We start from the raw sequence: 11,088 nt of genomic DNA on the forward strand, positions 1-11,088 counted from the left end.
GACCTGTTAAACTCGAAGGCAGTGGTTCTCAACCTTCCTAAAGCCGAGACCCTTTCATACAGTTCCTCGTGTTGTGTTGACCCCCAACCATAAAATTATTTTCATTGCTACTTCATAACTGTCATTTTGCTACTGTTATGAATCGTCATGTAAATATCTGATATGCAGGATGTATTTTCATTGTTATAAATTGAACATAATGAAAGCATAGGTATTAATCACAAAAACAATATGTGATTATATATGTGTTTTCCGATGGTCTTAGGCGACCCCTGTGAAAGGGTCGTTCAACCCCCACAGGGATCGTGACCCACAGGTTGAGAACCGCTGGTCTATCCAAACAAGTGAGCCCCAGAGGTCGGTAGGCCCGTCCTCGAGGACACGTTCATTTCTGCTTGCTTTGGTGTTGCTGCTACTGTCCTCGCTGACCTGTTAAACTCTAAGGAGAGATCAGATAAACTTTGGATTAAACTCTCCACTTCTTCTATTCGAAAACTCCTCTCTAAGCAACAACAGCATAGCAAGTATTTTGTTGTTGTTGCTGTTCATCCTCACCCGAGGATATTTTTCTATTGATTTTTAGGGAGAGTGGGAGAGAGAGGGAGAGACAGAGAGAAACATGGATGTGAGAGAGACACATCCATGGGTTGCCTCCTGCACGAGCCCCGACCAGGGCCCAGGTCGGGGAGGAGCCTACAACCGAGGTATGTGTGCTCTTGATCAGAATCGAACCCGGGACCCTTCTGTCCGCAGTCCAAGACTCTATCCACTGAGCCACACCGGCTAGGGCCATAGCAAGTATTTTTGATGAGCCACACTGCTTTCGGCTGTGGAAATGTCCTTGTGATGAGCTAGGCGTAGCTGTCTTCACGGAGACACTATTTCCATACAAGGACGGAGGGTGTCTGGGTCCTGAGGGCTGGGGGCGAGGGCTCCCCCTCACGTCACCAAGCCAAGAAGCTTTCTGCTCTGAAATAGTGGATGAGACTCTCACAGCACAAGACCCCTCCCCCCTCCATGGCACATCCGTGTGAGCGTTCTCTGGCTGAATTCGACTTGACTGAAAAGGTCCCTCTTGTGTGATGTTTCCTGCGGTGCCTACCAGAAATCTGTGCTTACCTTTGTAAGAGTTGGCATCTTAAATGATAAGAAGAAGAGACGGTTTTATTTTTATAGATTTCAGAGACGAAGAGAGAGGGAGAGAGAGAGAGAGAAATATCAATGAGGAGAGAGAATCCCCGATCCTCTGCCTCCTGGACGCCCCCTAGTGGGGATCGAGCCCACAATCCAGGCATGTGCTCTGACCAGGAATGGAACTGTGATCTCCTGGTTCATAGGTCGGCGCTCAACCACTGAGCCTCGCCGGCCGGGTAGGAAGAGAAGGTTTTATCTACAAAGACTGGAGAGCCACAGGGATGATTCTTTGACAGTTCCTGTTGCTAGCGACGAGGGTTCGAGGTTCCAGACAGGGGCCTGATTGTGCACGAAGGAGACCGTGTGGACCATTGAGGGGAAAAGGGGGCCGGAGGGAGCCGAGAGGAGGCAAGAGGAGACCTGAGCTCTAATCGGTGTGTCACTCGTGCACTGTCCCCTCTCTGTGGGTTTCCTGAACGCGTCTCTAAAGGGCAAGGATGCCTCCAGGACACGGTGCCGTGGCCGCTGAGACAATGTCGGCTTTGTCATTTCCTGAATCGACGTCAGGGATTGTTGTACGTTTCCTCGACTTAAATCAGTCCAAGTTTCCACTCCCATCCCTGCTCAGTCTCGGGGTCGCTGAGATAGGATCCGTGTCCCAGAGCTAAGAGAGAGACTTGCTTTTTTTTGTTGTTGTTGTTGTTCCTCCTCACTCGAGGATATTTTCCGAGAGAGTGGAAGGGGGAGGGAGAGGCAGAGAGAAACATCGATGTGAGAGAGACACATCGATTGGTTGCCTCCTGCACACCCCGACCAGGGCCGGGGAACCTGCAACCGAGTATGTGCCTTTGACTGGAATCGAACCCAGGACCCTTGAGTCCGTGGGCCGACGCTCTATCCACTGAGCCACACCAGCTAGGGCAGCCCATTTCTTGACTATGCTTTTTCCCCCCCTCAATATATGCACAGCCAGTATCTCAAGTCTAAAAAAAAACACGAAAGGTCAGCTCTAGTCTTAGCAGTGGAAAATGCCAGGGAGGAGGGAGTGCCCGGCGACCTTGGTCATGTTCCTCACCGTCTCCAGCCTTGGTGTCCTCGCCCAGAAATGGGTAAATTGGTTGGTTTCCGTGATTTCTTGGGTGCCTTCTACCTGAGCTTGGGAACCCCCTGCAGGAGGTAGGGGAGCTCTGTTTAATGCACGGAGGGTGTATGGGAAGAGGCCCAAGGTCGTAATAACAGAAGGAAAGTCAAGGTCGTGGCCCTTTGGATCCCTTCCCACAATACAGATATGAAAGGTACACAGTCACGGGAAGGAATGTTGTTGTGACAGCTGCCCCAGTGCCCTTGGCTCGGCTGCCTCCCCCTGTCCTGCCTACATCTTCCTTTTTTTGTTGTTAATCCTCACCCAAGCATATTTTTCTGTTCACTAGAGAGAGCAGAAAAGAGAGAGGGAAAGACAGAGAGAAACATCGATGTGAGAGAAACACATCGATTGGTTGCCTCCTGCACGTGCCCCGACCAGGGCTCTGGCTGGGGAGGAGCCTGCAACGGAAGTACGTGCCCTTGACCGGAATTGAACCCGGGACCCCTTGGTCCGCAGGCTGATGCTCTACCCACTGAGCCGAACTGGCTCTAGGGTCTGCATACACCTTTATGCTCCCCCTTCCTTCAATCCTGTGCTCATCCGGCCCCTTTTTGCGGAGGAGGTCCAGTTGCACTGGCCTCCTCTGTGCGCTCCTCTGTCCAGTCTGAGCTGAACTTTCACTTTCAAAACGACAGTGGTTTCCGATCAGCCACACAGCCTGTCCCAGGGACAGACGGTGAGAACTCTCCCAGGGTCCCTTGCCTTTGTCCGGCCGATGGCAGAGGAGCAGTGCCCCTGTGCCACCACCCACACCCCTCACCCTCTGGCCCGCTGTCCCCTCCCTCCTGGACTCCCGCGTGCCCAGGCAGCAGCAGGCAGCAGCTCTGCCCGCTGGCCTGAGGCCTCTCAGGCAAGTTTCTCTCCTGGGGCCTGGCGTCACTGGGCAGTGCCAGGGTCGGGGGACAGACACACGGCCCCCAAATCCAGGAAACCTGGCTTTCACATGAAGTCCCAGCTCTCCCTACTGTTGTGACCTTTGAAAACATCTCCTACATTCCCTGAACTGTGGGTTTCCCGTGTGTGCAAGGACAATGATCGAATCACCACGTAGATAGCATTATCTTAAGGCTGAAGTGAGATAAAATATATCAACCGTTGGCTCAAAAAAAAAAAAAAAAAGGATTGATAGCTGCTCACGAGGTCTCCTCCAGGTAGATGCCCTGACTGAACCCTGTTGGTTCAAGCACCAACCTGCCCAGAAGTTTGACCTGGGCCCAGGTGTTTATTTCCAGAATGTTCCGGCCTTAGGCGCAGGAGGAATGTGCTGGGGGCTTTGTCGACCTCTCCAGAATCACACCTGAAAGGATCTTGAAAAAATCCAGATGTGTTATTAAAATTATGGCTTAAGAAGCTGTAATTTCTGCTGTAGGTATACTTCCTCATATGAGGTGACATTGTGTTATTTTTTTCCCCCTCACTTTCTACCCAACCCTGATAGCATATCGGCGGCTGATTATGCCTCGACCTTCAAGGCTGAGTGCTGAGGTCTTTTATAGAAACACTAGAGCCCTGGTGCACGAATTTGTGCACAGGTGGGGTCCCTAGCGGCTACCAGCCGAGGCCTCCCTTCCTGTGGGTGGCCGTCCAGCCCTGCCCCCTGGACAAACTCATGGTCAAACTCCCGGTCAAGGGGACAATTTGCATATTAGGCTTTTATTATATAGGATTGTTGATTTTAGAAAGAGGAAGGGGGAGAGAGAGAGGAGAGAGAGAGAGAGAGAGAGTGAGAGAGCGAGAGAGAGAGAGATCATTTGCTTCCTGCACGCACCCTGACTGGGGATCCAAGTTGCAACCTGGGTAGGCGCCTTGACAGGGAATAGAATCTGCCACCTTTGGTGCATGGATGATGCTTCAACCAGCTGAGCCACACAGCCAGGCCTGACTTGCTTTTTTTGCTCTGCCGGTAAACCTGTGTTTTGAGAACAGCATTACATTTTGCCTACAGTTCCCCACTCAGGAATCTCAAGGGACTCGAGGGAAGAGAGGACTTTAGATGGAAAACCCTTGCGAGTGGAGCAGACACAGAGCTGTGGTCGGAGTGGAGCTCGTGTTGCCCACAGTGAACGCTTCCCTCAGGGACCAGCAGGAGAGAGCCGTTCGAAGTTTCCTTTTCAAGGAGAATAACCAGTTTGTGTTTGTTCCACGTAGATAGCAGCTTAAGGGGTGCCGAGCGATCTGAGACGTCTCCCAGGGATCGGAGATCCAGTACTTCCTTTGAATGTTTGTGTTCATTGTCTGTTCATCCCTATCTGAGTAACTCAACTGTTCTTCTCCGAGCCTTGCCGCTGGTGCCCGTCTTGAAGGCATCAGTCATCATAGTTGGCTGGCCATGTCCACTGACATGGTCCTTCTGTTTAGTATTAAAAATATATATACCCGGGCCCTTGCTCTTTTGGCTCAGTGGATAGAGCATCAACCTGTGGATTGAAGGGTTTCGGGTTGGATTCCGGTCAAGGGCACATGCTTGGGTTGTGGGCTCGATCCCCAGAAGGGAGCGTGTAGGAGGCAGCCGATCAATGATTCTCTCTCATCATTGATGTTTCTCTCTCTCTCTCTCTCCCTTCCTCTCTGAAATCAATAATAATCTATACTAGTAAAAGAGTAATATGCTAATTAGACCAGACATCTTCCAGACACTCTTCCAGACAAAGCCACAGTGGTGGGGGCAGGGAAGAGCAGTTAGGGGCGATCAGGCCAGCAGGGAGGGCAATTAGGGGCAACCAGGCCAGCAGGGGAGGGCAGTTAAGGGGTGATCAAGCTGGCAGGGGAGGGCAGTTAGGGGCGATCAGGCCAGCAGGGCAGGGCAGTTAGGGGCAACCAGGCCAGCAAGGGAGGGCAATTAAGGGGTGATCAAGCTGGCAGGGGAGGGCAGTTAAGGGGCAATCAGGCTGGCATGCAGAGTGGTTAGGGGCGATCAGGTAGGCAGGCAGGTGAGTGGTTAGGAGCCAGCAGTCCCAGATGGGATAGGATGCAGGCTGGGCTGAGCGACCCCTGCCCCGCCATGCACAAATTTTGTGCACTGGGCCTCTAGTAATAATAATAAAAACCTGACTGGATTCACAGGATACAACATGAGCCTCCTGTTTCTTAGACTGTGCAAGCTCAGATGGATGGGCCGGAGGAATTCAGGAGGGAGATGTCGAGATGGGAGCACGCAGCTATAGATACATGAACTGGGAGGAGAGAGTTTGCGGTTCCAAGTGTTTGGAAACGACCTGAAAACTCTCCGCCAGCCGCCTTGACATCCCTTGGGGATGAGACGTTCCTGTCTGATCCTGTTTTCAAGGAGAAATCCGGGAGCGACCTGAGGGCATGACAAGCATAGAGAATGTTGGAACCACTTCTCCGAGTGGCTCCCAGCATCTCAACACCAGAGCCGAGTTCTCCCCACAGGCCTGGCGTCCCGTGTTGCCTGTTGTGCTATAAAAGCCGAATGATGCCTCGTGCCTTTTGGGAACGAGAGATATTATCCACGGTGACAAAATCTTCAAATCTTATTATGCCTAAGTCCGTGCTGTCTATTTCGGAGTTTGGCTCTTAAAGGGTATCATTTAGAGAAAGGGGACAGCTTTTCATTGGCTCAGAAGTTTGCATCGTCAAAAGCTAATTGCCAGGGAAGTACAATACGTTGTAAAATTCCAAGGGACTGCGATGCAGCCCTATTTTGATTTTATTTATAAAAACGAATTAATAGCAAATGAATAAGACTTTTAAGCCATTAGCTGAGTAATAATACTAAACAAAACAACGAATAAAACAGCCGCATTCAAACAGCTGTTTAGGAAAACCCGATGATATTTCATCCATTGCCAAACCTGGCATTTGGGCAGAATAAAGACCAAAGTAAATATTTATTGATTCGTGGGAGAACACTGAAAATTCCTCTTTTTAAAGTAGCACAAGCGAATAAAACATGATTTATTAAAAAAAAACCCCGACTAACTCACTCAGCTAATGGGTCTATTCAAAAAATTCTTACCATGTAAACTGTGAACTGACAATTATAACGGAAAATTACCAGCTTCTCTATGAATTTAATATACATATAGTTAACCACCTGCTTGACTGTTATACGGAGCCATTTAAACGTGCAAATGGGTGTACGAATGTTTGCAGGCTTTTGAACCAAACACATTAATTGCCCGTCTGTGTTTATGGAAACAGGCGGAGGGGATGCTTGTCTCTCTCTGTAATAAATATAAAAATTCCTTGGGCTCCGGGGTCTGCGCCAGTGCACAGGGGGAGCCCTCCTGCAGACGCAAGTCGTAGGAGAGACTGAACCCCTCAACCCCAAGCAAATAGGTGAAAAGGAGAGAGAAACAATGTTACATCGGCCAGATATGCTATAAGCGCCCCAGGCCTAATGTAGGTCTGTGCACACTGGATGCTTCCCCAGAGATGCAAGGCTGCTTGGGAATAGGCAGCGAGGACCAAGGTGCAGTGCAAAGCCAGGGCATGGGTATAAGGGTACATGGGGCCCAGTTCCTTCCTATAAGACACCCAGAGCCCTAGCCAGTTTGGCTCAGAGGATATAGTGTCGGCCTGCGGATCAAAGGGTTCCGGGTTTGATTCTGGTCAAGGGCACGGACCTCAGATGCAGGCTCCTCCCTGGCCCAGGTCCTGGTCGGGGCTCGTGCAGGAGACAACCAATCAATGTGTTTCTCTCTGTCGTTCCCTCTCCCTTCCACTCTCTCTAAAAATCAATGGAAAAATATCCTTGGGTGAGGATTAACAACAACAGAAAAAGACACCCAGGCAGGTGACCTTCTGCTTTCCCTTAGCGGCCTGGGCGCCCCTGAACTTGACCTCATGGGACTGTGAGCCATGTGCTCAGAAGCACCTCCTCCTGCTAAAGATATGTTAGTCCTCTGTCCCCCGATTCCCTACGGGGTTTGGGCGTTTCAGAAAGACGCCGTGTAAATTTAGCACGAACTGGGCGTTCTTGTCTGCCCAGTCTCTCATTCAGAGGGGCCATTGAGTGTCTGGTGGTCCCTCCTGTGGTCACACTCTGACACAGCCTGCTTTTCTGTGACTCCACCCATTGTGGTATGAATGACCCCGACATGACCCCAGCTGGAGCTCCCTGATGGATGTAGATACCTGGGAAGTGGTTGGGGAGCGTCTGCAAGCAACCAGTGGGAGGCAGTGGCTGAGCCAGTGGGTGCTCAGGTGCCCGGGCTCAGACCGGACTTGGGCTCCTGGGACCCTTCCCAGCTCCCACCAGCTCCATGAAGCGGAAGGCCCGGGATCTGTGGCTGGGTGAGGCAGGAAAAACAGCTCCACCTAAGAAATATGTCCTGGTGCATTCGGTTATAGTGGCATTCTGGAAACTGGCCCCTGTCACCCCTTTTTACCAATGCCCTCACCCCATTCACAGTGTGTCTGTTTGCTGCTCCGTTCCATCAACGCCAGATCCATGCCTGGTCTTAGGGAAAGGCCCCTTAGATTCCTACGTAGTGGCTTCTATAACATGAGTTCTCCTGTCGAGAAAGACTTAATACTCTGAATGAGCCAGTCCCTATTCTGTGATATTGCTTCCTTAAGAATAAATATAACTGCCAAAACCGGTTTGGCTCAGTGGATAGAGCGTCGGCCTGCGGACTCAAGGGTCCCAGGTTCGATTCCGGTCAGGGGCATGTACCTGGGTTGCTGGCACATCCCCAGTAGGAGATGTGCAGGAGGCAGCTGATTGATGTTTCTCTCTCATCGATGTTTCTAACTCTCTATCTCTCTTCCTTCCTCTCTGTAAAAAAATCAATAAAATATATTTTAAAAAAAATTAAAAAAAAAAAGAATAAATATAACTGTATTCTACAGTTAGTTTTTCTCAGCTTCCTCGTGGGCTTTCATCTCAGATATTAGGAGGTCGGACTGGGAAAAAGGGAATTAAAGAACAGACAGAAAAAAAGAAAAAAAAAGAATAACAAAATTTAATAGAAAAACACAGGCAAATGTAGTTTTTCTGTGTAATTTGCAGTACATTTAGCATGTTCAGAAGCGGATAGGAGAAACAGTCCAAGATAGTTTTTCCTTGGTTTATTCTCATCACAAGTGTATCTTGCTCATTTATAATGCAACTAGAGGCCTGATGCACGAAATTCGTGCAAGGGGCTCATCCCTTGCAGCTGTGGCGGCTTGCCTCGGCCCTCGCAGCCCAGGCTGCATCCAGAAGGTCGTCCGGAAGGATGCCCGGAAGGTCGTTCGGTTGTCCGGTCTAATTAGCATATTACGCTTTTATTATTATAGATAGTTTGCTATTTAGAGGAAAGATACTTCAAGTGCTTAGGCGAGCTAAAAATGAGCCCCTAAAAGTTTGTGTAAACCTGTACTTATATATTTTTCAAAACTACTTCCCAAATTCAGAACCAAACTATTTACTGAGCTGTCACGTGTGCATAAATGTTCCATTTCTTCTTTGCAAGTTGCAAAATGAAAATATAAATGTCAATTAGTGTCTTTTAAAATGTCTCCCCTGAAACCTAAAGGCACAGCCCTAACCTGTTTGGCTCAGTGGATAGAGCGTCAGCCTGTGGACTGAAAGGTCCCAGGTTCGATTCCGGTCCAGGGCATGTACCTTGGTTGCAGGCACATCCCCAGTAGGGGGTGTGCAAGAGGCAGCTGATCGATGTTTCTCTCTCATCGATGTTTCTAGCTCTCTATCCCTCTCCCTTCCTCTCTGTAAAAAATCAATAATAAAAAAAAAGAAACGTAAAGGCACAAATTACTGATCTATTGCCTAGATCTTAAGGGTGTTATGCTGAGTGAAGAAGCCAACTGAGAAGGTACATACGGAATGACTCCTTTTAGGTAGCATTCTCCAAATGATGAAATTATAGGGACGGGGACCGGACGATGAGGGGTTGGGAAGTGGCGGGTGTGACTGCCCAGGGCGGTGGAGTTCCCTGGTAGGAAGGAGGTTCTTATCTTGACTGTGTTGTTGATACGAAGCTGCACGTGTCATGAAATGTCACAGAACCATGCACACAGACCAACACAAGAACGATCGAGTGCATTCAGAATCCGATGAAATCCCAGTAAGGCCTGAGCTCTGGTTGATCATATGTATTGTGTCAACACCGTTTCCTGGTTTTGAGAATGTATTACAGTTACGTAAGGGGTTCCCTTTGGGCGGGACTGGGTGATGGATACATAGGATCACTCTCCTGTTATGGCAACTTCTTGGTGCCATATGGCTGGGAAGATGGCACCCTCTTCCCAGCCAGACTGGATGGGAAATTTCCCGTGAATGCAGGCGCCCGGAGCGCTGTGGGAATTCCCAGGGAGTTTACGTGCCAGCGAATTCCTCAACTTAATGTTTCAGAAACCTTCAGAGTCAGCAGGGGGAGGAATGCGTGACTCAACGATGCGATGCTGCAGTGGGGTGAAAGGCATAGTTTGTTTTCACGAACAGTCCATAAGTACACCGGGGTTGTGGGCCCTTCTGTGAGCGATGCCAGTGGTCCCCAGAAATTCCCGTATATGTGACTCTAATTCTCCTGCAAATGCTGCCCTGTGGCCTGCCAATTTCTCTTGTGTTATTACAGTGGTTCTCAACCTTCTGGCCCTTTAAATACAGTTCCTCATGTTGTGACCCAACCATAAAATTCTTTTCGTGGCTACTTCATCACTGTAATGTTGCTACTGTGATGAATCGTCATGTAAATATCTGATATGCAGGATGGTCTTAGGCGACCCCTGTGAAAGGGTTGTTCAACCGCCAAAGGGGTCGCGACCCACAGGTTGAGAACCGCTGTTCTTGGGAGTCTATAATGATTTCAAAATAAGAGTTAGAAACCAATCCCTCTGCTGAAGGAAGGGTTCCAGCTACTCATTAAGAAGCTTTCAGATACAAACTCCAAAGACTTGACTCGGCCTGGGCTTAGTTAGTAACCAGGTCTGTGAGGCTTCAACCGTGTGGTTTAGAGCAGCCACTGCTTCTATAGCTTCTGTGGAAGCCGTGGCATCAGGAAATTTTAGAGGGAGCAAGGCTCTTGCAGGGAATGTAGGTCAAACCTCCCGGTTACACCTCAGGGTTCTGTATTCTCATTTGTAACCTGAGGGCGTTGTCCTAGATTCTTTGGACTGTCCTGCCTCCGTTCTACATTTCACAGCCCACGACTTTCCGATATGAACTACAGAAACGCTAATGATGTGAGAATAGTGCTGTGACAAATGTTTTCATTTATGGTGACTGCAAATGCAGATGCGAACTCTATTTATTATTGGTTTATTGAACACCATCTCACACAGTATCAACGCTTGAGGAGTAAACGCCTGGGCTAATTTTTACCTCTTGGCTAAGGTTAATTTTCCAGGACTGAGGGTCTGGGCAGGTTTCTAATTCCTTGTATTAAAACATATGGCTTGCCCGGCTGGCGTGGCTCAGTGGTTGAGCGTCGACCCATGAACCAGGAGGTCACGGTCAGGGCACAGGCCCAGGTTGTGGGCTCCATCCCCAGTAGGGGGCGTGCAGGAGGCAGCCGGTCAGTGATTCTCTCTCATCACTGATGTTTCTCTCTCTCCTTCTCCCTTCCTTTCTGAAATCGATAAAAATATATTTTAAAAAACAACACCACACCCCCCCCCGAAAAAAAACCCAAAACACATATGGCTTTTGTCTATGTGAGTATTCAGTGGAAAGGGGAGATTTATTTAGGCCTGTGTCCCTAGTGTGGGGGTGCCCATCAGCTGCCCACCAGACCCACTAAATCAATCCAGGGCTTTGAAAAGTGGCCACTACATTTGGGGATAAAGGCAGATAATGCTCTGTTATCCACCCATAGAGCTTATACGTATTATTCCTCTTAACT

General features: G+C 49.3%; 1 long non-coding RNA gene across 1 annotated transcript in view; it reads left to right on the forward strand.

Annotated features, from left to right (window-relative positions):
• LOC138998445 (uncharacterized) overlaps nt 1-11,088 on the forward strand; it is a 269,512-nt gene that overhangs the window by 134,510 nt on the left and 123,914 nt on the right. The gene's annotated exons all lie outside the window — the stretch shown is intronic.

This window comes from Myotis yumanensis, unplaced genomic scaffold (assembly GCF_028538775.1).
Source record: "Myotis yumanensis isolate MYYU_CA2020_CCGP unplaced genomic scaffold, mMyoYum1.0.hap1 SCAF_20, whole genome shotgun sequence".
Lineage (NCBI taxonomy): Eukaryota > Metazoa > Chordata > Mammalia > Chiroptera > Vespertilionidae > Myotis > Myotis yumanensis.